The sequence below is a fragment of the Carettochelys insculpta genome, chromosome 1, assembly GCF_033958435.1.
Source record: "Carettochelys insculpta isolate YL-2023 chromosome 1, ASM3395843v1, whole genome shotgun sequence".
Lineage (NCBI taxonomy): Eukaryota > Metazoa > Chordata > Testudines > Carettochelyidae > Carettochelys > Carettochelys insculpta.
The window spans coordinates 93279850-93307021 of record NC_134137.1 but is presented as its reverse complement, the minus strand read 5'-3'; the positions used below and the strand labels follow the sequence as shown (position 1 = coordinate 93307021).

The 27172-nt window shown below is 40.1% G+C and overlaps 1 long non-coding RNA gene across 1 annotated transcript; it reads right to left on the bottom strand.

Moving 5' to 3' along the window:
• Window positions 1-1060: 1060 nt before the first annotated feature.
• Window positions 1061-16296, bottom strand: LOC142005659 (uncharacterized). Its single transcript, XR_012643096.1, has 4 exons — window positions 16222-16296; window positions 15064-15213; window positions 14845-14895; window positions 1061-1498 (listed from the first exon to the last, which is right to left on the bottom strand). It is a non-coding gene; the product is annotated as an uncharacterized LOC142005659 (long non-coding RNA).
• Window positions 16297-27172: the final 10876 nt, after the last annotated feature.

Genomic DNA, 27172 nt, shown 5'->3' with positions numbered 1-27172 from the left:
AATATGTTTATAAAAGATAGTCAGAAGTGGCCAAAAGTATTGAAAGGGTATTATCTTATTGCAAAGTAGTTCCAGCATGTAAATAAATGAATCCACTACTGTAGCATATGGAAGCATTGCTAGTTTGAAATATTCAGAATTAGAGTGGATTATCACAGTCATAGCTCTTACTTACTAACAGATTCCTTAATGGTTTATTGTGTAAAATACTTAGCATACAGATGGAGGTCAGTACATTAAATTCAATAGATACAGTAAACATAGAAAGTGGTGAGGTCAAAAATGAAATATAGCTTTGTGACTGTCTCATTTGCCTCCTTCCTCCAACTTATTAAACCACTGAACAATCTGAAAATAATTCTATATGATTGTCAGATACTGTTAAAGTAAGCCCAGGAGTGAAATATCAGAGTCTACAGGTCAGGCCCTAAAGTGGGTGCAGGAGAAAGCTTGCACAGAGCTTGAATTCACCACTCTACTCAGCACTATCTGTCTTTCATCTTGAGGAGTACTTCACACATCACAAAACCAAATATTCTGAGTTTGCAATGACCTTGCAGTGGTCATAATGGAAAGCAAAAAGAAATTTCATCATATAAAGAGAGTGAGGAGGATAACTCCAGTGTTAGCTTCCAGGAGTCCCCAGAGGGTCCACAAACATTTCATCAACCTCTGGTTTTAGTACTGAGTGCTCATTCCTAAGTTAAATGATGAAAAATCAGTATATTGAAATGCGGGTTTGAACAAAACACCCTTTTCTTAATCTTACAGGATGAGAAGATCTTTGTTGCATGATCATCGTCTTGCAAAAGACATTTAAAATGCATTTAGATAAACATAATGAGGGGTTGGATGCAAATAAAGAGATTTGAGACTCCTCTGTTGCCTGCACAAGGGGACTACCAATTAAAACTACAAAGACACAATACAAATGGATATGAAATGAAACAATTTAGGAACAAATAAATGGGAGTTGAACTAGCTGTGGAAAAGGAAAGCTAATTTAATCACTGGGTTCTAAAACTAGTTGTTCTTACTCAGCTAAATAGCCTGTCAAACTTAAGGAAAAATAACTGGGAGAGGGTTAAGAGAGATATAGTTCCTGCTTCAATTATTGTTTGTGTATATTATTGCCTTTCCTCTCTCCACCTGAGAAAAAAAAATGGACAAAATGTCTTTACAGGCAGTTTCTCATTTCCAGACAACCATTACATATGTAGATAAATTCAGTGGTCTTCTATAATGGCAAGAAATACTTGCAGCAGGGGATGCCTGACTCCTTGAGCAGATTTCCCTACCCTACGCAATGGTCAAGAGAGAAGTAAAGATGCTCATGGCTCCCATGCTTCCTGACCATGGCTCGCTTCTCTGCACAGGGCCTCTTGAGAAGGAAAGTAAACACTAGATCCAGGAAAAAGTGAGAGAATTATCTGGTTCCACCCTCTCTCTGTGTTAATGGGAGCAAAAGAGAAGGTCCTGCTTCAATCTTTATCTTTTCCTGTGGACAAAGAAGAATTACAAAGATCATTACAGCTGGGTCAAGGATTAGTGGTAACAAAAATGATAGCAATAAATCCTTCCCTTCCACTAAAGTGCTCAAATTGGCATGTTTCACAGAGGGATCCTTTCTTCAATCTGGAGAATCACCTTGTGGAGGGAGAGCAAATGGAGAAAATTCTAAGACATCTATGTATGTCATTAATGTGACTATAACCCCTGGAGCAGTAGAGATGAGTCAGCAGTAACCATCCTAAGATGATGGCCATTAGATCAAGTGGATGGCATTTAAATGGGGGTGTCTATATGATCTGGAAGGGAGATCTTATCAAGAATAATGGAAGGGGGTGCAGGTGTGATGAGTATAAGTGATTTGTGTATGAGTTGCAGGAGCAGTCAGCATATAGGTTTGTAATGCTACATGAGCCAGAGGGTCAATGGGTATGTGGGAAGGATGTCCTAGAGGGGTGAGCTGGTGTACTATCCTGCAACATGAAATTTATGTGGGTGAGGAAGTTGAAAAAAGGGGCAAATGTAGATGAACATGTGGGAACCTGAATGGGTGGATGTGTACAGGTGATGAAAGCAAAAGTGGGGATTGTATATTCCTTTGTATGGAATATATTTAAATGTATTCAAGGCAAATCTTAAATAATCCTTAATTCTGTAAAACATCTTCTTGGCCTCTAAAAAACAAAGAAGGTGTCAAGTCTAATCTATCTTTAGTTTGTTTTTTTTTAAGTAAACGTATTTATAGTTTTCCTATTGCTTTCCTAGTTATTTGAGCTATTTCCAAATCTGCAAATAACCATTAGATCATCTGTCTGCCCTCCTTTGCATAACAGGACATGAAATGTTACCAAAAGAACCCTACTCTGAGCCCAATAACTTGAGTTAGACTAAAGCATTTCTGTTCTCGGAGACTAAATTGTGTAGTACCATGAGAAGAGTACAGCAGAAAATGTAACGAATTATTTTACAAGTAACAAACATATACATGAAGAAGAAATCAGAGTCCCTGTGAAATAGCCTTCATTATAGGTTAGACTTCAAGTCTCTACAGGTATGAATACATTCAAAACAATATCATACTTCATAGCTACCCTTATTTATGCCAACTGAAAATAGAGCCCATGAAAATGCAGGATTAGCAGAATTGGAGAAATTATCTGATGGAAAAAGCATTTTTGAATTCAGAGACCTGTGTTAAAATAATTAAAATGGAGACAGGGATTGCAGACAGGTGGGAAGGACCAATTTCAAAATGACGTGAAATAAATTACCACAGTAATTGGTTGCTTAGCCTCAAACCAACCCCTATGAAAAAATTAATTAATTACTTCATGGAGCACGAACTTCAGCTATTTCGCACATCTTCAGAAGAGTAACAATTATCTAAAGGTAGAACTGTTACAGAGTTCACTAAAAACTTAAAATCCTGATTATTTCCCAAAGTTTGGAATTTCTTTACAAACATGAAACTCGTGATTAAGTGGTTTATAATGTACACAAAACATGCAGGTAACCCAGAATATGACTTGGATTTGCATCAATACGCACAAATATTTGCTTTCAGTTTCACTTTCTGGTGGCATTAAAGCTGGGGAAATGTAGCTGGGTTGATGGAATTTTGCTGTGGAATTAAAAAGTTCATTTGAACCCGTACAGAACCCAGATAATTGAACGGCAGGGGAGAGGATTATAGAAAATGACATATAAAAGCTTGCTAGAGTAGACTGACAGAGAGTGATATATGAACTCAAAAACTTCTGGCAGTGGGGGATAGATGAGCTGCAGATTTAAAGGTAACATATTTCAATTCAGTCTCAGGAAACTGATTTCTGATTGCCTTCTGGAAAGAGATTTAAAGAGTGGCAGTGGGAACAGGATAGACGGGGCTCCACATCCAATCTTCCCAAAAAGTAAAAGTGTGCATGCAGAAATGGACAGTGGCTATTGTAAGCAGAAGCTTGGTCCTGCAAGGTGCATTGAAGCAAATGGTACTACACATATGATTGAAGTTAATCATGTACTGAAGTGCTTTAGTGGACTCGAGCCAGAGACCGCAGCACTTTGCACAATTGAGTCCTAGGGGAGGGAGAAGAAGGGGGAGGAAATCGATTAACCTTTTTTTTGTGGTTTTTGGATTAAGCCAAGCATAGCAGTGAGATCATGACTTTTGAATGGCTGACAGAAACAGGTAAATAAAATGGGGAAAAATCTAAATGAATATCAGGAATCAAAATCAACCATTGAAAGAACAAGAAACACAGCATAACACCTGGCAATTCAGTGGAGAAAAAAGAAAGGAAAAAAAAACATAACGCAATGTTTAGTAAAACAAAGATGTGACAGAATTAAAATAAATAATGAAATAAAATTTCAAAGAGCAAGAAAACCCTGAACTAAGAGGTCAAGTAAATAAACTAAAATGATTCAAGATGAATAAAGCTAGTTTTGATGACCAAACTTTCTTTACTACAAGGAAAAATATAGTTTTAGCAATCTATCCAACATTATAAATATCTGTGAATATTGTTAAATGTTTGCTTACTAATATATTGCTAGAAAGCTAAATGTGTCTGATCTCATAAATCATTAAAATGTTTAACAAATTTCATGATTGTCCTCTGTCTGCAATTAGTGTTCCCAATACCTTTTTATGCACATTATCCACCACATAAGGGCTGTGTCTACCCATACCCTCTATTTTTGGACAGGCCATGTTAATGAGGCAGTTCAGAAGAAGCTAATGAGGTGTTGACAAGAATGTGCAGCACCTCATTAGCATAATGGCAGCTGTGCATGATTCAAGAGTGCCTCTTTTGAAACTCACTCCTCCCGTGTAGACAGGGGTCTTTTGAAAGGACCCCCCCGATTTTCAAAGCCCCTTCTTCCCGTTTGCTTTTAAGAAGAAGGGGCCTTCAAAGTCAAGGGGGTCCTTTCGAAAGTCCCCCATCCTCACGGGCTGCGTGTATTCTGAAAGTGGCAATTTCAAATCACATATAGCTACCTTTATGCTAATGAGGTGCTGCATATTCATGTCAGTGTCTCATTAGCATCTTCCAAACTCCCTCATTAACCTGCCCCCTCCAAATGTGTAGACACAGTCCAAGTGTATGTTCCCCTACATATATCAGTCAACTTAGAAAAGTATCTATTCATTGACAGGAAATAAGTGAGAAGAAACTAAAAAGGGGATATAAATTGGCATATTCTAGCAAAAACATAAATTAAGACATTTTCAAAGTTAAAATATTAAGTTTCTCATATGTGTTTATTTTGACCCTGAGGTAATCAAGTTTGAAGGTAGGAGCTGGGTCTATACTACAGAGTTTTATTGATAGAAGTTCCTGTCAGGACATATTTCCTGACAGAACCTCTGTTGGCAGAATGTGTCCAAACCTAACAGAGGCCCCCCAGTGATGCCCTCTATCAACAGAGAGCAGCCAGAGTGCCCAGCTCTTTGTCAATAGAACATCCAACTGGAAGCTCTGCAAACAGGGCTGCCCAGTGAACCAGAAGCACCCTCTGTCGACAGAGGTTCCGCCCCCGAACATCTACACTATTTATGAACCAACAGAATCTGTTGAGAGATGGGTTATGCCGCATACAGGAGTGATTTAACTGTCCTCAGAAAACTGCTGTGTTCTGTCGACAGTTTCTCGAAAGAATGTATTTGTAGTGTGGACATGGCCATGGTGTTCAGTGCAGAGCCAGAATCAAATTATTGATACAATAAACCCACAAGTTATGCAGGAGTTGCATTTCTGCAACCCCTGCATAACTCACATTTTCATGCAAATTGAGGGCAGCAGGGGGCTTGAAAGAGCCAGGAAACTAACCAGCCTGACAGGTTGGAAAGATGTTGGAAAGGAACACAGGAGTTCTGGCATCAGTTCTAGCTTGGACTTTCTGCATGACCTTCACTAAGTCATTTTCTCTGTGCCTTAATTCCCCAGCTAAAACCCAGGAGAGATGATGATGCTTCCTTTGTCCATCTGGCCTATGTAGCCTTAGTCTGGAGCCTTAGGCCATGAACTCAATGGGGCAAGAACAGTTTCTTACTACGTGTACATGCCGTATATGGTCAGTTTCCTGGCTCCCAGAGTGGTAGGGAGTTGAGAACTATAGGGCATCCTGCTTCCTGTCTCCCTGCTGGTTGCTGGGTGCAGGACCCAGGGAACTGCCCAGCTGGTCAGTTTCCCCAGTCCCACAAGCAGTGGGGAGTTAGGGACCAGGCAGTAGCTTGGCTCCTACCTCCCCTCCGCTTGCAAAGAGGGGAAACTTAGCAGGGCATCAGCTTTGCTCAGATTCCTGGCTCCAGCCAGTGGAAGGGAGACAGGAACCAGAGGAAGTCTTCCCCTCCACCCCTTGGAGCCAGGAACCTAACCAGGACTGCTGCCCTGCTCAGCAGCCTGACTCTCACCTGCTCCACTGACAGGAGTGGTTTTCTTTCTGGGTCAGCAGCCATGAGTCAGGCTGCTGTCCCTGACAGGCTCAGGAAAACTGCTCCCATCAGGGATGGCAGCCTGACTCCTTGCTGCAGCACCTGACAGGAGCAGCTGCCACCCCTGACAGGAGCAGGGAAATTTCTCCTGTCAGGGGTGGCAAGAGTCAGGCTGCTAACCTGAGACATGCACAACATGGTATTAAAATATATTTATCAATATGTAGCTGGATAATAGTTACATCCAATGTGCAAAGTCTTCTCTAATAGTTGGGCAATGAGAAATAGATGAGTTTATCATATCTACATTCATTACTGGAAGTGATTACGAATCAGTTGAAACCATGTATGCCTTTTATGCTATAAGTGTTATTTCTTGTTTTTAAACCCTTGCATTTATGGTGAATTAATACATCCAATAATGTTTTTATTCACTCCTGAATAAAAACAATGCACAGCCTATTACTTTTAAATATTATAAATTCACAGTAAGAATAAAAAAGGTAAAATGCTTTTATGGAGATTAGAAACAGGTGCAAATATATTTGGAATACAGCAGTTAAACAAATGATGAGCATCAGTTTAGCTGTAGGTGACATGAAGTAAAAGATAATACACTGAAATAATTTTTGGCACTCTTGGTTTATAACTCTTTTGTGTATCTATTATGGCAAACAAGAAATTTCCGAGTGTGTAATTCCTAAGAAACAGCTTAGGCAGATCTCGAGGAAGTGAGTTCAGCAGATTTTAATGAGTTGTAAAACAGAACCCCCTGCTGTAACTAATTTGTAGTTAAGACTCCTTTCACAAAAACAGTCTGTTTCTTCATTTACAGTGAAATTGTAACTGCAAAATCGAAGACACAAGAACTTCATAAACACCACTGAACAAATAAATTAATAAAGTGGTTTGATTTTGCATAGCTGAATTGTTGTTAGAATACTATGTAAAAGATATACATACATTCCATCCACTTCAGTTAATCAGTTACTTTGACTATGTTGTTCTGCTTGTTTTGCAAGTCATAGTTGTTTATATGATTTTTTCTAACTGCATCTATACCATAAACCTGCATATGGGTAGAGGGATTCATTTCTGATAGATAGTAGACCAGTTGAACATTTTTAAACAATACACTGACATTGTTTGCCACATTGCATGTATTTAATTCAAGATCCATAAGAAACATGTACTTAAGTACTTCATAAAACAGTGGCTATGTCTACACTACAGCAATATGTCTACAGAAGTTCCTGTCAGAAGAAATCTTCCAACAAAACTTCTGTTGACAGATGACTGCCACACACAAAAGCAGACCACTCTGTCAATCCCCTCTGCCAACAGAAAGAGGCCAGACTGCCTGGCTGCTCTCTCGGCAGAAAAGCCAACTGGAAGCACAGCAGACCGGACTGCCAGGTGCCCCAGAATCCCTGTCTGTTGACAGAGGGCCCCCTGGAGCATCCACATGGCTTTTTTGTTGACATATTCTGTTGAAAACAGCTCTCTGCCTCATAGGGGATAAGGAGAAGTCTTTTGACAAAAGTGCCACATTCTGTTGATTTACTGTCAACAGAACACATTTTACGTGTGGACGCTGCATGAGTTTTGTTGACACAACTGGGGTTTTGTCAACAAAACTGTCTAATGTAGACATAGCTATTAGGAAGATACATGAATTACAGGCCATACTCTTCAGAGAAATACTGATCATCTCTATAAATACAAATTCAAGAAAATGACATCAGAAGCAAGCTGATCAGAAAGAAGCAGACTCTATATCTGGCCATCTCTCTCATGATACTGTGTGTATCTCACATTAGTTACTATGAAAGATGAAATAACTCAGTACTCAGTCAGGGAGATAAATGGGCTAAGAGCCGGATCTAATGGCTCAAAGAAAATGTGTGGGATGGAGGCAGGGTTTCTTATAATTGACTCTCTACATTCACAGAGTGCTTTGGGGCATTATGACTCTTGTACTGAGAAGTTCTGTGATCGGAATACAAGGGGTTTCTCCCTTTCCTGTCCAGCAAGTGCTTATTTTAAAGATATATGGGAAAGCTTTAGACAATATGGCCTGTTTTTTCCCCCTTAACTGAGCTCCAGAATAGAATTAGGATTAGGGGCTGCTGTTGTCATATATGGACATGTTTATCAATTGTCAAGGTATGTATGTATTTGTCCTCACAAGGATTCAAACTCATGGTCTATAATTCCAAAATGTGATTCCTTATTTACTGCATTAAATAAAGAGTTCTACAGCTGACTTTATTCCAGGAGAAACTTACTCTTAGTGCTGGGTGAATAAGACCAGAAATTTTCCACAAATCATTACATTAATACATAATTGAATTCACCTCATCTAAGTCCACATCCCTCTGAATGCTACTGTTCTGCTGTTTTCTCATTTATACAAACTGTCTATGAAGTAAGGGTCCTGGAAGATACTTTGGTGGACTTCTCAGTGGCTATTGTTGAATGTTCATAAATACCTAATCTTGAAACATGCCTCCTGAGTATAACAGTAATACTCATTTAATGGCAGAGTACGCGCACCCACACACACACACCTTGTAAGCTATATATCCAATGACCTCTAACATCACAGTTAAATTCTGCATGTTAGACACAAAACAGTACAAAGAGCTTTCAAAATATGAACCAAGAAGTGGTCAGAAGTTATTTTGAAAATACCTTTCAATCTTGAGTAAAACCTAAGAAAATCATATGAAGCCAATCAATGAACACAGAAAAGAGGCTATATTAAATGAATATGTCACATCAAATTATTTGTGTAGATCTAAATGTTAAATTGAACTTATTTGTATTATTTTAATAAGAATCACCTGCATAAATTCATGTCTCAATGCATTACAATTAAAAAGCCAAAGGCATCTTTAATTCAATGAAGAGTACCAGCAAAACTCTTTAAGCAAACAATGGGGGAAAAAATCACAATGACTTCAATGGAAGCCATTTTTTCCCCTATGTCTGAATTTAATCCAATTTTTTTTATTTCTATCAGTCATTGCTTGTCATGCTTCATCTTGTGAAAACAATGTGATACTGCTAATAGGATAAATGCTGGATCATAAAGAAAATAAATCAAGGGATGCCTTAGCTTTAAATATAGGAAATATTCCAATATTTGATTTTTGTGTTTTGCTTATTTCATTGTGATACACATAGAAATCATTAAAAGGCAGAGCAAGACAAAGCATTTGGCAGGTGGGGCTTTGGGACATGGTAGCTAACATCCAAATATATAACATCTCCCCGAACAGATACATGGATTTAAAACATTTTGTGAAAGGCATTTGTACTAATTATTTGCTATCCATGAACCTTCCTAATAGTTCTTAATATTCTAACAACTTACTAACCTACCTAAAATACATGCCATGCATAATTCTTCTGGTACTATTGTCCCAAAACACCTGGCAGGATGCTCCAACCAAAAAAACCTCAGAAAAACTCTATTCTCACCTTAATTACTTATTCTTGGTTATACTCTGGAACCACCTGCTTATCTTCTTTGGTGGAATACAATTAACACTACTTGACTGCTTTTTGTTTTGATAGTGTATAGACTAGCACGGCTTCCTCTCTGTTACTACCCTTTCACCGTCATCTTTAAAATAGGGGTTTTCAGTACAGTGAACTTTACTGTCAGCTCCTTCTATCCTTGAGGAAATATATTTAATTTATATAGAGAAATTTATCAACCTGCTCCAGGGAGCTTGTGAAATATCTGATAAAATACACAGTGGGAGATGTGTCTCAGAAAAGGCAGGATCTAAACCAAAGGCACTTTATAGATGAAAGTCAACATTTTGAATTACACTTGGAAGTCAACAAGTAGCTAATATAGTTGCTGAGATACTAATGCATTATGCTCCCTAAAGCTCAGTGGAATTCTTCATGAGGTGTACCTTTTAAGGGGTCTTCAGAATTGTAAATGCGTGTAAAGCACCTTGCAGTTAAAAGATTTGTAAATCACACACCCGTGGATTTTGGTGTCAAGGTTTTTTGGGAATAAGGGTGCTTTCAAAATCGGGGTTTCCTTTTGAAAGAACTCTGACTACAAAGCTAGTTTGCAATTCAAAAGCAGCCCTTTCAACACTCTGGGTTGCTGTCATTATGAAACTGAGTCATTGAATATTCATATTGGTGTTTCATTAACATTTTCAACCAGCTTCATTTACATGCCCCTTCTGAAAGGGAGGGACATGTGTAGATGTAGTCTATGTATGTAGAGGCTGTATTTTGAAATAGTTAAGTGTTATTTTGAAATTCATTTTTGTGTGTAGCAGCATTATTTTGAAATAAGATTTTTCGTAATAGCTATTCCCAAATATTTTTGGGAAGAAATGTGCTTTTGAAATCAGGGCATCCTTTGGAAGGAACCCTGGCTACACGGCTATTCAAGTTCAAAATCAGCACTTTGGAAGGGCCAGGAGATGTCATTATGCAAATGAGGTGCTGAATATTCATATAACTGCCTCGTTCGCATTTCAAATAGCTGTAATTTACATGCTCCTTTCAAGAGAGAGGGGTAGTGTAGCCACGGCTATACTGAGCTCCCTTTTGATCAGCCAACAGCAAAACAGAACCGGGGAAAATGAAAAATAGAACTCCATATGATTCAAGCTTTTCTCTGAATCTAAGAGCATAAAAATGAGTTACATCTAAATGAGATATAAGAGGCAATAAGAAGATGTGTATATAAATCAGGAGCAAGAGAAAGATAATGAAAAGTATGAGTTTTCTACTTGTCCGAGAAGGAGAGTCAAGAATGGAGACCACCAAGAACAGTAAGGCATTTAATGCTCCTCCTGCTTGAGACTTTACTAAAAAAGATTAATTGTGCCCTGATACTTAACACAATGACTATTAACAGCAAAGTGAAGGAGTGAAAGCCAAAGCCACAACAATAAACTAGCAGGCTAAAGGACATTCATACAAGTTAGATTGTTGAACTTGCCAAAGCTTCATCAAATTCACTTAAGGAACTAGATGAACCAGTGTCAGAATCATTAGCAATTATGTTTGAGGAAATGGTGCAAAAGGACAAAGATAGTACCGGTTTGGAAAGGGGAACAAATATCACTTCTGGAATTATGCAGCAGTGAGTCTAATGTTGATACCTGGTAAGATATTGGAACAAATTATTAAATAATCAACTTGAAAAGACAGCAAGGACATAGGGTTATAATTAATAGCCAGCATGGATTTGTAAAGAACAAATCATGCCAAAACAACTTAATTCCCTTCTCTGATGGGGTTTCTGGCCTTGTGGGTAAGGGAAAGTTATATCTGTTGCATATCTCAGTTTTAATATGGCTTTAGACTCACACCTGCATGATCTTTTCATAAACAAACTAGAAAAATATGGTGTGGATTAAATTAATATAACAAATGTAAAACTGTTAAAACACCATAATTATAGTTAGTAATGGTTCACTGTCAAACTGGGGGGATCTAATCCGATTTTTTCTGCGTTCTACATTTGGTACTACTGAATAGTTTCATTAATGACTTGAGAAATAGAGCAGAGTGTAGGCCTATAATTTTTGCAGGTGGTACCAAGCTGCAAGGAGGTACAAGGTTAGAATTTAAAACACTCTTGATAATCAGAGATTTGGTCTGAAATTAGGAAGATAAAATTAAACAAAGACAAGTCCAAAGTACTATACATAAGAAGGAAAAATCAAAGACACAAGTACAAAATAAGGTACAACAGGGTAGGCAGCAGTACTGCTGAAAAGGCTTTGGAAATTATAACAGATGACAAACTGAATAAGCGTTAACCGTGTGCTATAGTTGCTAAGAAGTTTGGCGTATAATTCTGGATGTACTAAAAAGTGTGTCCTGTGTGAGACATAGAGATAGCTTCTCTGCTCTATTCAGCAGTGTTGGGGCCCCAGCTGGGGTACTGTATTAAATTCTGAAAGCCATATATTAAGAAAGATGCAGAAATTTTGGAGATTGTTCAAAGGACAGCAATAAAAATAGTAAAAGATTTAGAAAAATATTTCCTTATGAAAAATAGTTAAAAAAAAAACTTTGGTATGTTTAGTCTTTTAAGAAGAAGTCTTGAGAGAGGGGAGAAGTCTTCATCTAATGGGTAGTCTTTTGTGTCCAAGAAGGATGTCCTGAGCTTGCACAGGCTCATCAGTTGTGGACACATGTGGCTGAGGAGTCCAAGCTTTGAACGGCATGGGCATTCACAGTGGGGGCGAGGGAATTGTCCTGGCTCTGTTGGAGCGGCTGCTGCTGTTGCTTTCTTCCTCTCACGAGCATAAATGAGGTGTATGCATCACTGGTCTTCAAAATTGTCATACGCATGTCATACAAGAGCACGCCAGCCTGTTTGGTCTTTTGCATGCTGCTCTAGCTGATCTGGTTTTAAACCAACATGAGCAATGCTGGCCTTCACGCAGTCTTTATATCTCTTGTGAGGCCTACCTTGATTCCTTTTGTCCTGGGAGAGTTCACAGTAGAGGAGTTGCTTAGGGATTCTTGACTCCTCTATTCGCATGATGTGCCCTGTCCAGCGAAGCTGGACTTTCAGAATCATGGCTTCGATGCTTGTGGTTCCTGCTCTGTCCAGGAGTTCCAGGTTCGTAACTCTGTCCTGCCATAAAATATGCAGTATTGACCTCAGGCTGCGTGTGTGGAAGCGCTCCAGCAATTCTATATGTTTTCTGTACAAGGTCCAGGTTTCACAGCCATACAGGAGACTGGTCAGGACTACAGCCTTGTACTCTCAGTTTCGTGAACTATCAGATATTGTGCTGATTCAACACTCACACTCTCAGATGTCCTAGTGCCCGGCTGGACTGGCAGATTCTGGCATTGATTTCTTTGTCAAGGGAGCCATCATTGGCTATCACGCTGCCAAGGTACTTGAACTCCTCCACTGTTCTTAACTCTGTTCCTTCAATAAGGATTGAAAAGGGGAGAGCAGCAGATCCTGGAGCAGGTTGAAACAGTATCTTGGTCTTTCCTAGGCTGATGGTCAAACCAAAGAGGCAAGAGGCATCAGCAAACTAGTTGACAATGATCTGGAGATCAGATTCCTTGTGTGCCATAAGTGCACAGCCGTCAGCAAAAAGGGCTTCAAGGATGAGCCTCTCAAGCATCTTGGTTTTAGCATTCAGACGACAAAGGTTGAAAAGTGACCCATCAAGTCTGTATTTTAGGTAGACTCCATGGTCCAGGTTCCTACCTGTGTGGCTGAGGACACACGTGAAAAAGAGGTTGAATAACACTGGGGCCAGCACTCACCCTTGATTAACACCATTGGATGTCTCAAATGGATCTGAGGACTCACCGTTTGAAAGAACAAAGCCAGTCATGTTATTGTGGAACAGGCGTATGAGGTTAACGAATTTTCTTGGGCAGCCAAGTTTTGATGGGATAATCCACAGGGCTTCTCTGTTGATGGTGTCAAACGCCTTGGTCACGTCTATAAAGACAGTGTACAGATCCAAGTTCTGCTCTGTGCACTTTTCCTGGGCCTGACAAACAGCAAAGATCATGTCAATGGTGCTGCAGCCTGAGCAAAAACCATACTGTGCCTCTGGTAGGTTCTCCTGTGAGATGCTGGTGATCAGATGGTTGAGGATGACTTGAGCCAAGATCTTCCCAGCAGTACAGAAAAGGGAGATGGCAAAGGTGTAATAATGGCTATTACAAAGAAGAGAGTAATAAGCTATTCTCTATATCCCAGTGATGGTAGGCCAAGAAATAACAATCTCAGTAATGGAAAATTATGTTAGATATTAGGAAAAAATTCTACCTATAAAAACAGTTAGGCTCTGGAATAGGGTTCCAAGGGAGTTTGTGATGTCCCTGTATTGGAGGCTTTTAAGACTAGGTTAGACAAATATCTGTCATGGTCTAGAGGCAGATGTAGTGCTGTCTCAGATCAAGGTGCTGAGTTGGATGACTTCATTCATTCCCATATATACTTTTTATATCATAACATTGTAAGACATCCTTGTGTCCCATTGAAAATATTTTCTAAATCATTGGTTTGGTTAGAAGATCCTGAAATATATTACAAATAGGACTTGGATATGATTTCCTACTGGTAGAGGATTAGTTGAACAGTTTGTCTTTGGATTAAGTTGTCTAAATAATTTGAAGCTAAAAGAAATTTTGTGCTATTAATTTCCATTGGAAAACATATGCAGATTGCTTAAGTGACCTGTATGCTCTACAGTTTCTTTACAATCCCTGACACTGTCTCAAGGACAGGCTCTTCAAAACAAGATAAAATATTAGCTCCTGGGTTAGAATAAGAAGCTAAGGTGACATATTTTGGGGCTGTAACTGAGGTTTCATGTTTTTAATTAAAAGTGTTTCGCTTCATCAGAGGAACATTACAACACAGTTATCTAAAATATGAAAAAAGTGGTTTGAGAGGACCTATTGGATTTTCATGTGGAAGCAGCGGATAAATAAAAGTGTATTTTTGCCTCTGCCATGTGATGAATTCGTAGCTCTAAAAACTGAGTGGATATCAGTAAAGAATATATTTCAGATTAACAGTGCAAAAGCCAGAGTTATGAATAATTAGATTTTAAAAGATGAATCTAAACTATTGACAACAAGAAAGAATATTCTCTGTTCCCGAAATGAGTGTGTTTTGATATACTATCAGCTGGAAAGCAAAATATTTGGTAATGCACTCGTAATATAAGCAAAGTATGATATAAAGGAACAAAGCACATTCAAAGAATCCTACAGTCCTGAATTATCATACGCAGTAATTGAAACTTCATAGATACTGAGCCACATCGCCAAAATTAGGACACAGTCACAGCTTGACACTGTAGCTTAAAAGTCAAAAGATGTCATATCTTACAGATCAACAATTTATGACTCACCAGTAAGGAAATCCTTCTTTGTATTCTGCATTTTTGCCTCAGTGTTCCCATCTGTAAAACAAGGATAATCTTATACCACCTTTGATGACAATTACCTAGATATAACTGCAAAATATCACTAGTTATATTATATGCTAGTTCTAGTGTTACTGTTAATATAATTACTCTCCACATTACCTGAGGGACCTTTTTATTTCTTATGTTACAATGTGATGTTACCTTAGGAGCTTGATGTTTGCAGGAAACCTGGGTGTCTCTTAAAATTAAGAAAGCTCTGTGAGATGGAATGTAATTCTATAAAGGTCATCACTCTCCTAGGGTCAGAGCCCAGCAGGTGCCTGTCTTCCTGATTAGCTCTACCCACTGCTCCTGGGGCGGAAAAAAAAAATTAATTGGTCAGCCCTCATACAAGAAGGCAGCAGGAAATAAATGGGCAAACTGAAATATCCTTCATCAAGAACATAGGTACAGAGTAGAATTTTTAGAAGTACCCAGCTGTGGAAAAATCTGTGATAATCTTTCATTCTGATTTGAATTGTCTGCAAAATAGACATTGCAGGTCCTGCAGAGGTCTGTCCTGGTTTCCTTACCCTCCCAACTCCATAAAGGTATATGGAGGTGTGAGGGAAGGAAAAGAATATTGCTACTGAAAACTCCAGACATATCATGAAGAGTCAGAAAGGAAATCCAATCAGCTCTAAAGTAGATAAGTGAAAGGAAGAAGAAAATTCAAAGGTCTTATTACAGCCACACCTCTATGATGAATGACTTAAACACACTAATTTATAACTGGTGCTTTTGGTGTTGTTCCTATTCATCCTTTTTTAAATATTCTTCTGCGAGGTGAAGCCAACAGCAGTCAGGGGCACTTTTTTCATATTTTAGATAACTGTGTTGTAATGTTCCTCTGATGAAGTGAAAGACTTTTAATTCAATATCTAGGGGGTGGTCTCCATCCATTCAACAAAGAACTGGTTCAAGACCCCACCAGCAACCTAGGAATTTCAAATACCACCTCTGGGTGCCTCAGAGAGGCAATGCTTCCTCACTCACGAGCACAGAGTCTGACCATAGAAAATAAACTGTTCATAAAATGTAAGGGAAGTCATTTGCCATTACTTTGGGGAAACACCTTAAACAGAGTTCAGAAACAAACCATGAGTAAAAGTCTGACCCTTGACCCCTGTTAGATTTGGCAATATCTTTTTCCCTTAGGGTTCTTAAGTCCAGCAATCTGAACGACCCCATAACGACCCTTTCTCTGCATCCCACTGACAGTTGCTGTCATAGGTCAGGGCAGACCCAAAGTTCATAGGTGCATCTGTGGAGTTCACCTCCCATCCTGAGTGGGTGGAAGTAAAAAAGCATTGTACTCACTCCACTGGTTTCTCACCATCCGCCTGCTCACAGCTCTCTGCCACTGTCCTGCTGGCCATTTGTCTCACCACTCTGCTAGCTGCTCATTCCATGTCACTGTTGCCCTGCCAGCTCTCAGCACCATTTGTGGCCATCCACTTCTTGCCTGTGATGTCTGCCAATCAGTCTCAAAATAATTTCAGCTCCCAGTGATTTCAAATCTTGTCAAGCAGAGTAGAAGAAATGCAACCTCCCCCCACACCCCAATTAACATAGAAAGAGGTACATAATGGGATGCCTATATAGCTCTGTTCTTTGAAGCGGAGAAACAGGTCAAACCAGTCCAGGTAGAAGAAGACATTATAATCTCATGGACAGAATAACCTTCCCTTATCCTTTTTTTTTCATAGGGCTTTGACAGTCAAGCCCCCACATTTTCAAAATTCGTTCTCCCATGAGCCCTATCATACGGAACTGTTTAGCACAGCCCTACTTTTCTATATTCCTTTAGAACTGATATTTCCACAAAACCCTATTTTAGCTATCCTTGCATTTAATACAAACAGAGCTGGTGTTGGGAGTCACAAATTAAGCTGAGTACAATAAGCAAAATGTTACACCATCTGAGGAATATCTAACACATTCAGCAAAGCAGGACCAAACTGTACTTGCATAGAAACACCCAGGATTTCTATCATATTCCAGATAGCTGTAATGGGTGCATTCCTTGAAATCCTCCATACACCTTGCTTCTGGAATGTAATTCTGAAAGTGCTTTCCCTGCTTGGAAGATTTGCTTGAGACATTGGCTGAAAAGGGATTTTTTTTTCATAATCACCTCAGCCAAATTAAAGGGAAAAATACTTCATAAAAAGATTCTGTTTGGGATGAAAACTTTGTAGCCTCAGTACTAAGTGGGCTTACAATTCTCCAGAAATATTCCCCAAATTATTACATACTCCCTATATAATTAATATTACAAATGATTATTTCCTTCTCACTTTTCAGTATGAAAAAGTTGAACCCACAACTTTTGTTTTGAGATTTTGAGTGCCATGAAGGTCTTGCAGTAATTACTGATTTAGATAAGTATAAAGAATCTTCTAGCCTTTCTGTGAGAAAAAAAAAAGTTATGTTAAAGATTACTTTTGGTTTTTTTAAGGGCTGACTCGAAACAACCATTTTGAGATTGAATGTGATTACAATAATGTACATGGGGTTACACCTCCAGCCTACAGGTCACACACAGTTTTCCAGAGGTAGCTGCAGATGCTCTGCTTGTTTGTTTATCTGAGCATCCTCAGGCACAGAGACTCCAGCTCCCAGTAGCTGTGGTTCACTTTTCCCAGCCCATGGGCGTTGCACTGTCGCTTGCCTGTGAACGCTCAGGTAAACAATCCGATGGCCTGCCAGCAACTTACCCCAACAAACCTCATGCAGCCTGCAGGAGATAGGTTTCCCACTCCTGATTTAATCACTACTATCAAATACTGCAGGCAACACTTTGCACTTGTATAAGTTCACAAAATTTATACAATGAATGGGATTTGTGCATAAGTATGTGAAGGGACCATTTGTCCTGCTATATAGAAATAAATATGAATAGCTAACCTTAGAAAGTAGCTAACAGTTCTCCTTTTTTGGTTAGTGTGGCTTATGGAATGAATCCTGCTATTATTGAAATAAGTAGGAGATTAGACATTAGCTTTAGTGGGAGCAAGGTCTTTGTGTCTGGAATAATTTCCTCTGTCAGTCCAGACATTCATTGAAAATTGAATTACATTTTAAGTCAACAGTAGTTAATGGTCAACTAAAGGTTTTCAAAGGTTAAATTGCTAGTAGCAAAGCCAAACCCACAATATGAATTGAGCTACGTATGATCATGACAGCTACACAAAGAGCCAACGTGGAAGAGAATTAACCATTTTAGCAAGAGAAAAAAACAGTAACTTGGCACCTTCAATCCACAGACCCAGATTTGGAACCTCTAATATAGCAGAGTAGAGTTAAAATTTGCCACATGTAACAAGTCTATCAGAACTGATATTCCTTTCCTAATGTTTCTCTATTATTCATAGGTTTTTTTCTCCTAACCCTCATTATATTATGTTAAAATGTGTAGATATGAATGATGACTTTACTTCTCATTCTAAAAAAAGTATTTATATGTACTGGCTAGTGTATGAAATAAAAGTAGATTGTAAGCTTCCTCTCACAGTTATGTAAGGGTACTTTCACACTACCTTCAAATATTCCTCTGTCCCATATGTCAGTTGTAAAGGATTATACAACTATTTCTATTTTCTTCCTTCTGTGGATAAAATTTTATTGGAAATGAAAGTAACTTTTCCAAATGTATTTTGTAATTTCAACTAGTTCTTGAGAAACAACATCTACATGAATTAAGAGCACATGCCTGTTCACATTAAAGTCCCTAATAGATCTGCAACTGACATCAGTAACAGCAGGACTGGGTCTCAAATCAACAAAACATCAAATTATACTGTTTTTCCTCACCAAAGGACCAATGATGATGTGCAATATGGTGCATTCCAATTTAAAATTTTGTTAATACATCATAAAGAGTCATATTTTTTTCTTGGAAACTATAACCTTCAGTTTAATTATCTAATATAGTAATGGATGCACCTCAACGATTATTTCAGCTGTATCTGTGTCTCTAATTTACATAGCATACTATAAGTATTTTATAAATATTTAATGTCATTAACATCAAAACACAGTTTATGATTTCCAAATATGATTTCAACTGGATCAGATCTGAGCCATTAGAAAGGCAAGCTTTTGATAATTGTGCCTGAGGTACTTCGTATGTTATTAGAATCTCCAAATAACATGCAGTAGGGAGGACAATAGGCACAGTAAACAGTCTGTTTTAAAAACTAGTTATTTTTATATTTTTAGCATTTAATAAATAAATCAATATATTTTCAGAAAAATTCAATATTAATGCCAACAGACACCATCCACAGAAATTATAGCACAGCATCAACTTTAAAAGTTGGACGCTTCAATAAGAACATCTTGTTAACACATGTGGATAGTCAAATGGACATATACTGTAAATTTTCAAGTGACTAAAGGTCAGATTTTCAAAGTTATTTTTGGTGCTTATAGATGCAGATTGGTGCCTAGTGGGATTTTCAAAGTGTCTAGGCAGGTTAGGGTCCTAGCTCATATTTATTTCTCTGGTTAGCTAAACTCCTTTGAAAAGCTGGACCTTATGCTTAAGAAATTGATTTTCAGATGGGGAATCTGGGAAATGGTGTACATATCTACCTCAGAGGACTGTTGCAAATGTTACTTGGATATGAAATTATACAGTATTACCTAAATGTAATATGTTGTTACAATTACGTGGTCATAATCTCCACAGTCAATTTTGTAATACTTTTTTTAGATTAAAGTGTGACCCTCACTTTGCAGTTATGCCTTTTGTCTCTGGAACTGTGTCTTCCTCCCTCCAAAATGTCTTTCAGTGGTGCAGTTGGCTAACTTCCTTCTGATAACCATGAATTTTTTTCTTTAGCTTTCAGATCAAAAGCAGGGTCTGCGCTGCACCTCATGGGTCAGCACACTGGAGGCATAATTAGATCAGTGTTTTCTGAAATCTTCCATGGACTTCACCAGCATATCCTCTGTAATTGCTTTTTTTCACACATTTCTCACATCTTACAGAAAAATTCCTTTGGATATACTGGATTGCCTCCTACAAACTGTTCAGCTGTCAGGGCCTCTTTCTTCACACGAGTCTTCTCTTGCCATGCTAATGAGCTGAATTCAGGGCTTCCTTATCAAGGTATATTTGACTAGAAATGCAGGAAGTCCAGCCCTCAGTACAACTATCGCCAGAGCCACTGGATCATTAGTTTTAAAACTTTTCGGCAATTATTTATCTTCAACATAAACTTGAATCGCAGTGAAAGGAATACCACTGTGTCCAGGAAAGCACATTTACGCTTACATTCTGTCTCCCCACACACCTTACATTATTTTCCTCTTTCACCAGACACAAAGTCACACTGGTGGCATCTGAAATCTGAAGAAATATCAAACCAACCCATAGAAATGTGGCTTTTTAATACCATCAGAGACTATTGACAACTATCAAACCAAAAAGCAGTCAAGTAGCACTTTAAAGACTAGCAAAATAGTTTATTAGGTGAGCTTTCATGGGACAGACCCACTCCTTCAGACCATAGCCAGACCAGAACAGGCTCATTATTTAAGGCACAGAGAACCAAAAACAGTAAGCGAGGAGGACAAATCAGAAAAAGATAATCAAGGTGAGCAAATCAGAGAGTGGCAGGGTAGGGGGGGAGGTCTAGAATTAGATTAAGCCAAGTATGCAGACGAGCCCCTATAGTGACTCAGAAAGTTCCCATCCTGGTTTAAACCATGTGTTAATGTGCCAAATTTTATATTCAAATTGGGGGGTGTGGGTGCGGGAGTGACCTGTGATGGAGCAGTGGCAGGGGCCAGGTGGCCCACCACAGCCTGGGTGAGGGCGTCCAGGTTGGATGCCATCTGGTCCCATGCCTGCAGCTCCATGGTGAGCCACTCCCACACGACACCCATCAGCTCCCTCAGGGCATCCGTGTGGGCCATATCCCCCACCTCCTCCTCCCCAGCCTGGTGGCACTGGCAGAGGGACCGGTGTTGTCCCTGTGCTGTCCCCATCTGAGGCCTTGGCCGCCCCTCCTCGCCCTTAGTAGTGGGGGTCCCCAGGCCTGTCTCAGGGCTGATCTGGCTGCTGGCTGCTGGAGCTGTGGAGGCATAAGGGGAGAGGAACAGGCCATTGGTCCTGGTGAGGGACCCCTTGAACCCCCCATCTCGCCACCCCATCCTGGGGGCCCTGTATGGACTGCATACAGGGTTCCCCCTCTGGGTTGCAGGAGCGCTAGCTCACTTCTGCCACCCTCCATCCCTCCGCAGCATGGTGGCCCATGATGCTGTCCAGGCTGCATGGTGCTGGGTGCCACATGTCAGCCCTATGAGGCCAGGGTGGCAGGGCTGTCTCACCTGCCTGTGTCTTGGGGCTGATGTCCCAGTGGGTGGGCTGCAGCCATCCTGGGCAGGACTGAGTGCCCCCTTCCCCAGCTGTGCAGCCACTGGAGTGCATAGTACATACCTATGGGTCCCTCCAGGAACTCGGGTAAGGCACAGTCGGAAGGGGCCAGGCTTCATGGTCTGGATGGGACAGTGACGACAAGGGCCCCCTTGCTCGAGCCCTCTTCATCACTGGTGGCCAGAATCTGGGGGCAGCACCTGGAGGTGGCTGCTGGTCTGGGGCGGTCCTCCCTCTCAGTCCCAATCTCAACCTGCTCTGGCTCAGCTTGGGGGTTGGCAGTGTCCAGGTACATGACCAGGGATCCCGCCTACTTGGGCCCAAAGAGGTCCAGTTCTTTAAAGTAGGGGAAGCTGGTGGGCACTGCCCCTGACTGCCCAGCCATGTCCTGAGCCCAGCAGTAGGCCTGACAGATCTCCTTGACCTTCAACCTCACCTGGTCTGGGGTCCAGATGGGGTGACCCCAGTCAGTGAAGACCCAGGCCAGATGCTCAAACGCTGCTGTGTTCAGGCTCTGGACCCTCATCTGCTGCAAGACCTCCTCATTTTCCCACAGGGTGGGGAGGTCCTGCAGCTCGGCTTCAGTCCAGGAGGGGGCCTGGTGCTTGGGGAGCTGGCTCCCCTCCTGGGAGGACTCCCCCTGGTCCCAGGATGGCCCCTGGGGTGGGTGGGGGTCAGGGGTGCTGGCCATGGTGCCAAGGAGGGTGATAGGCGGGCTACAGAGTCACCTTTGATAGCTGGCTGGGCAGATGTGTGAACTCCCTGCTGCCTGCATGCTCTCAGCTTCCTGCTTAAGGGTTTCTGGGAGCCTGTGTCCTTACACATGGCCAGACGCTGGCGCCATAGAGCTCTGCTTGTGCTGTGAGCGGCATCACCACCTTCCAGCTGATCACGGCAGTGGGGGACCCACTCTTTCGAAAGAGCGGGCCAAGGAGCGTCTACATTTGCTCTCTTTCAAAATAACTTTTCGAAGTAGGGCGCTTTTCCCATCCTGGGACCAGAGGACGGACTTCAAAAGAACAGTGGAGTTCTTTTGAAGTTCATTACGAAAGAGCATAGTGTCAATGTAGATTTTCAAAGGATCATTATCATCATCATCATCAGTCCCTTGACCGAGGTCGTTGGGGTGCCTTCATGACAACGTTCCTCATATTGTCTCTCCATCTTTGGCGGTCATGTTTCAGTTCTTGAGTTGTGGCAAAGCTCGTCCCTGTCCATTCTTTAATGTTGTCTATCCATTGCTTTTTCTGTCTGCTACGTCTCATTTTGCCATTGACTTTGCCTTGCAGTATGGTCTTCGACAGGCCTGATGATCTCGTTGTGTGTCCAGCCCATCTCAGTTTTCTCTTTTTCACTCTGGATAGTAGGTGATGATGAGGTCCTATTGCTGAGTTGATGATGTTTCTGACCTCTTCATTACTAATATGTGCCGTGTAGGGGATGTTAAGAAACTTGCGGTATAGCCTCATTTCAAGGGCCTTGATCTTGCAATCTAGTTCTGCTGTCAGAGTCCAGATCTCACAGGCATATAAAAAGATGAATTGTACAAGAGCTTGCATGAGCCTTACTTTTGACTTTAGGGATATGTTTTTGTCTTTCCAGATTGGTTTTAATTTTGCTATTTCTGCGGATATTGCTGTTCTGGTGAGTAGTTCTGGTTTTGTACCTGCATCAGAGAGGATCGACCTTAGGTATTTAAATTGTTTTACTTCTTCCAATTTCCATTGTTTTATGGATATTTGTGTGGACATGCCCTTAGGATTGTTGGTCATGAGTTTTGTCTTTTCTGCGTTCATTTCCATAGCATATTTTGTTGAAGTTTTATCTAGGCATTTAACTAGGTTATCTAGTTCTTTTTCATTCCCTGCCAGCCCAACAATGTCATCTGCAAAGTGTAAGTTGGTTATAGATTGATCACCAATACTTATGGTTCCAGAGTGGTCTTCTAGAGCATCTATCATGATACGTTCCAGAAAGATGTTGAGAAGGGTAGGAGAGAGTGTGCAGCTCTGTCGTACATCTACACTGGTACGGAACCAGGCACCAACGGCACAACTGAATAATAATGCACTACTGGCCTTTTTGTATAAATTTTTAATTATGTCAATGAGTTTACTGTTGATTTTAAATTGCTTCATTGTTGCCCACAATGCTGCGTGCCAAACTCTGTCAAAGGCCTTTTTAATCAATAAAAATGAGGTACAGGTCTTGCTGATGTAAACTGTATTTCTGACAGAGTACAGATAGGTTGAACATCTGTTCAATGGTACTCCTGCCTGATTAAAAAAACAGCTTGTTCTTCGGAAATAATCTTCTCAGTCTGGGATGTTAGTCTGTTCAGTATGATTTTCAGCATCACCTTACTAGGGTGGCTAATTAAGCTGATAGTCTTGTAATTTTCTCATAACTGTAGGTTTCCTTTTTTAGGAAGCGTTATAACTAGTGATTGAGTCCAAGTTGTTGACCATTCTCCACTCTGCCATATTTTGTTGCAAATCATCATGAGTATGTCAACCATACTGCTGCCTCCATTTTTACAAGTTCAGATGGGATGTTATCTATGCCAGGTGATTTGCCTACCTTTAGCAATTTAATGGCTGCTTCAACTTCCTCCCATAGGATGGAAAAATTTGTTTCTTCTCCTGGGTTGTTAACTTTCAGAACGTTGGGATCTCCATTGGAGTTATGGTTGTAGAGCTCAGAGCAGTATTCAGTCCACCTGTTTATAATGTCTTCCTCTTCAGTGAGGCAGTTGCCAGTTTTGTCTTGTATGGTGCTTATTCTGTGTTCTATAGTCTGTGTTAACCCTTCATTAGCTTTAAAAGATTTGTTACTGTTGTTTGCATTTAGGCTCTCTTCAATCTCTAAACAACAGTTTTTGATCCAATTTGCTTTTGCTGCTTTCATGCTGGTTTTTATTTTGATGATAATTATCTTATATTGTGTTGCACCTTCAGCTGATTGTGTTGCACCTTCAGCTGACCAAAGTTCCCTTCTTTGGTCACAAAGGTTCAAAATCTCATTTGTAATCCATTGTTTCTTTGTGGGACCATATGTTCCTAGTATCTGTCTAGCTGTTTCTGTGACCATGTTTTCAAAGCTTTTATTGAGTGTTTCTAGGTCTTGCTCAAGTGTGGTCAGGGGAGCAAATTTCCCTCCTATCATAGCTTGGAACTCATTGACAGTATTTTGGTCTTTAAGCCAGTCCAGATTAAACTTAATGTGACTGTTCTTTGGTCTGGTAATCTTTTTCAGTTGTATCTTAAAACTCATTATGACCAGGTTACGATCACTCCTGAAGTCTGCTCCTAGGAAGCCACATGTCTTGTGTATGTTCACACCTGACCAGAAACACTTTTTAATTAGGATGTAATTTATCTGGTTATGATGTTGTCCATCAGGGCTGTGCCAGGTCCAACATCTTCATGGTTTATGGGCTGCCAGTGTGTTAGCTACTAGTAAGTTGTTATAGCTGGCAAATTCCAGTAATCGGAAGCCTCAGTCATTAGTCACTTCATTGCAGGAAGGCCCAATGAAATTCTGCCAGTTGTTTATGGTGTCCATGCCTATTTTGGCATTCCAGTCACCTTGTACAATTACAATATCTTTTTTGATATTGCATCTATGATATCCTGAAGTTGACTGTAGAAACTTTCCATGTAATCATCATCATTGTCAGTAGTTGGTGCGTACACTTGAATGATGGTAATGTTGAATGGTGAAGCTTTCAGGTGTATGGACATGATCCTGCTAGATATCAGGCAGGAAGCTAGAATTGAGTTCTTGATGTCTCTATGTATTGGGAAACCTACTCGATTAAGGTGTTTATCTTCTTCTCCACTGTAATAGAACAAATGGCCTTTGTCTGTTCTGAGCTCCCCAACATTTTTCCATCTTACTTCGCAGAGTCCAGGAATATGCCAGGTGTAGTTTTTCATTTCGTAGGTTAATTCTTTAGGTTTACCTTTTTGATTTAGTGATTTTACTTTCCATATGCCTCTGGTTAGGTATTTTCTTGAGCACAAAGTTTTTGTTTCACCGGTAGCTGACTTAACACAACTGTCCTGGCGGATGAAGGAATGCACAGTCCTTGTTAACTTAGGTGACGACCAATCCGGTATGGAGTTGGTTATGTTAGTTGTCATGAGGTGTGTCTTGGGCAGATTGCAAACCTGGAGGAGCCTATCCCTCTCCAGGTGGCCAGAGCCCCATTAGCCTGCCTCCTTATGGAGGCAGTTGCCAGTCTGCACCACTAGGAGGTGGGGTTGACTTGTGTGGGCACGGGTCATCAGCAGGCTACAACTTTTCACTTTTCACCCTCCCATGGTGGGAAGAGCTAGCTGATCCTGACACTGCTGGCTGCAGTGCCAAGCATGCACCACACCTTGCAGACCATTTTCAAAGGATACCTCACACAAGTCATGTTTTACAAAAGACAAACATGAGGCTAGAAACTGTCATAATTGGGTGAACATTAAATTGCAGCCTTCTTTCTTCCTCCTTTGTACTAAGCTTAATGGTCAAACTCTATTTCTCATGTTTCAGTGGAATCTCCACTCTAACCAAGCTGTGAACTATTTTTTGGAGATCGCATGACTTTAGGGACTTCATAAGACACATACTACATCCAGGAAGTGTGGCCTGTAGAAGAGAATGGTGCATGAGAAACATAAACTACACCTCCCAGGAGGTAAGGCAGCCACAAAGAGAATGCAGTTTAATGTTGAGCTGACTTGAAATGAAACAATTCACCATATCCAAACTGAAATATTTTGGAGCTTTTGCCTCCACAAAAGTGATATTTCATATTTTTGTCCCAACTGAGATGAAAACAAATGATGATGTTTTACAATTTCTGGGGAATGGACATTTAAACTTTTAAATTGTACTTAAAATGTGTTATTTATGAAGTGCAAATAATATTCTAATTATTTGTAGAAGAAATACGTAGCTCCTTTCCTCTGAACATTACAGTATACATAATGAAGAGCTAATGAGAATAAAATCATTTCATGGAACAAATGTCTAGCAATAGGGGGAGTATAACAATACAATAAATTACAGTTCACTTTATTAACTAAATATAAACAAACAGACTAAAAGAAAGATGATCAGGATTGAAGAAGAGAGAAAAAAAATGGTGAAAAGATCTTGTCCTCTGTAAAAAAGTTGAGCCAGGCTGGGCTTAAATTAATTTCAGGTGGTAAATTCTGGAGAGAGAAGAGAGACACACAACCCTTTACCAAGTTCCTTATTTAATGTTACTAAGATTCTCATCCCTATATATATCTGTCAAAATACTGGTGAAGTATTTCAAATATAGAGCTGCATAAATGCAATTGTGATTGACTCATTAGACAAAAACTATCATTAATCGCATCTTAGCATGTAATTGCACATTAAAAAGGCACTCTTGTGCACAGTTCAACAAGTATGGTTATTAAGTAAGAAAATGATGTGAGAGGCATTTATAATGAAGTAAATGGATTAAGACTTTTTTAAAGCTGTCATTTTTTAGAGAACAGTTCTTTGTGTGGTTGCTGCGAATATTGAATGTTATTGTTATTATGCCGGCAATATATTATCACCAATACAATATATACTGGTCTTTGATGTGCATGTTTGTTTACAGTAAGAGACAGAAATGTATCACAAGTATTTGGAATCCAAGGTCTCTGTTGTGCATTAAAAGTGCTGAAATATAATGGTGGCAGATTCTTATTCACTAAGCAGAGCTCTCTATAAACTCCTTGGTAGAGAGGGAAGTATAGCTGCTAGGGCAGTCTAAAGAGATTAGTGTTTGCTCACTTGCACACTTGTCCACCAGCTGGTAGGAAAAGGGTGATGTTATGTACTTGCTTTTGCCCATCTCCGTTGGTGTTG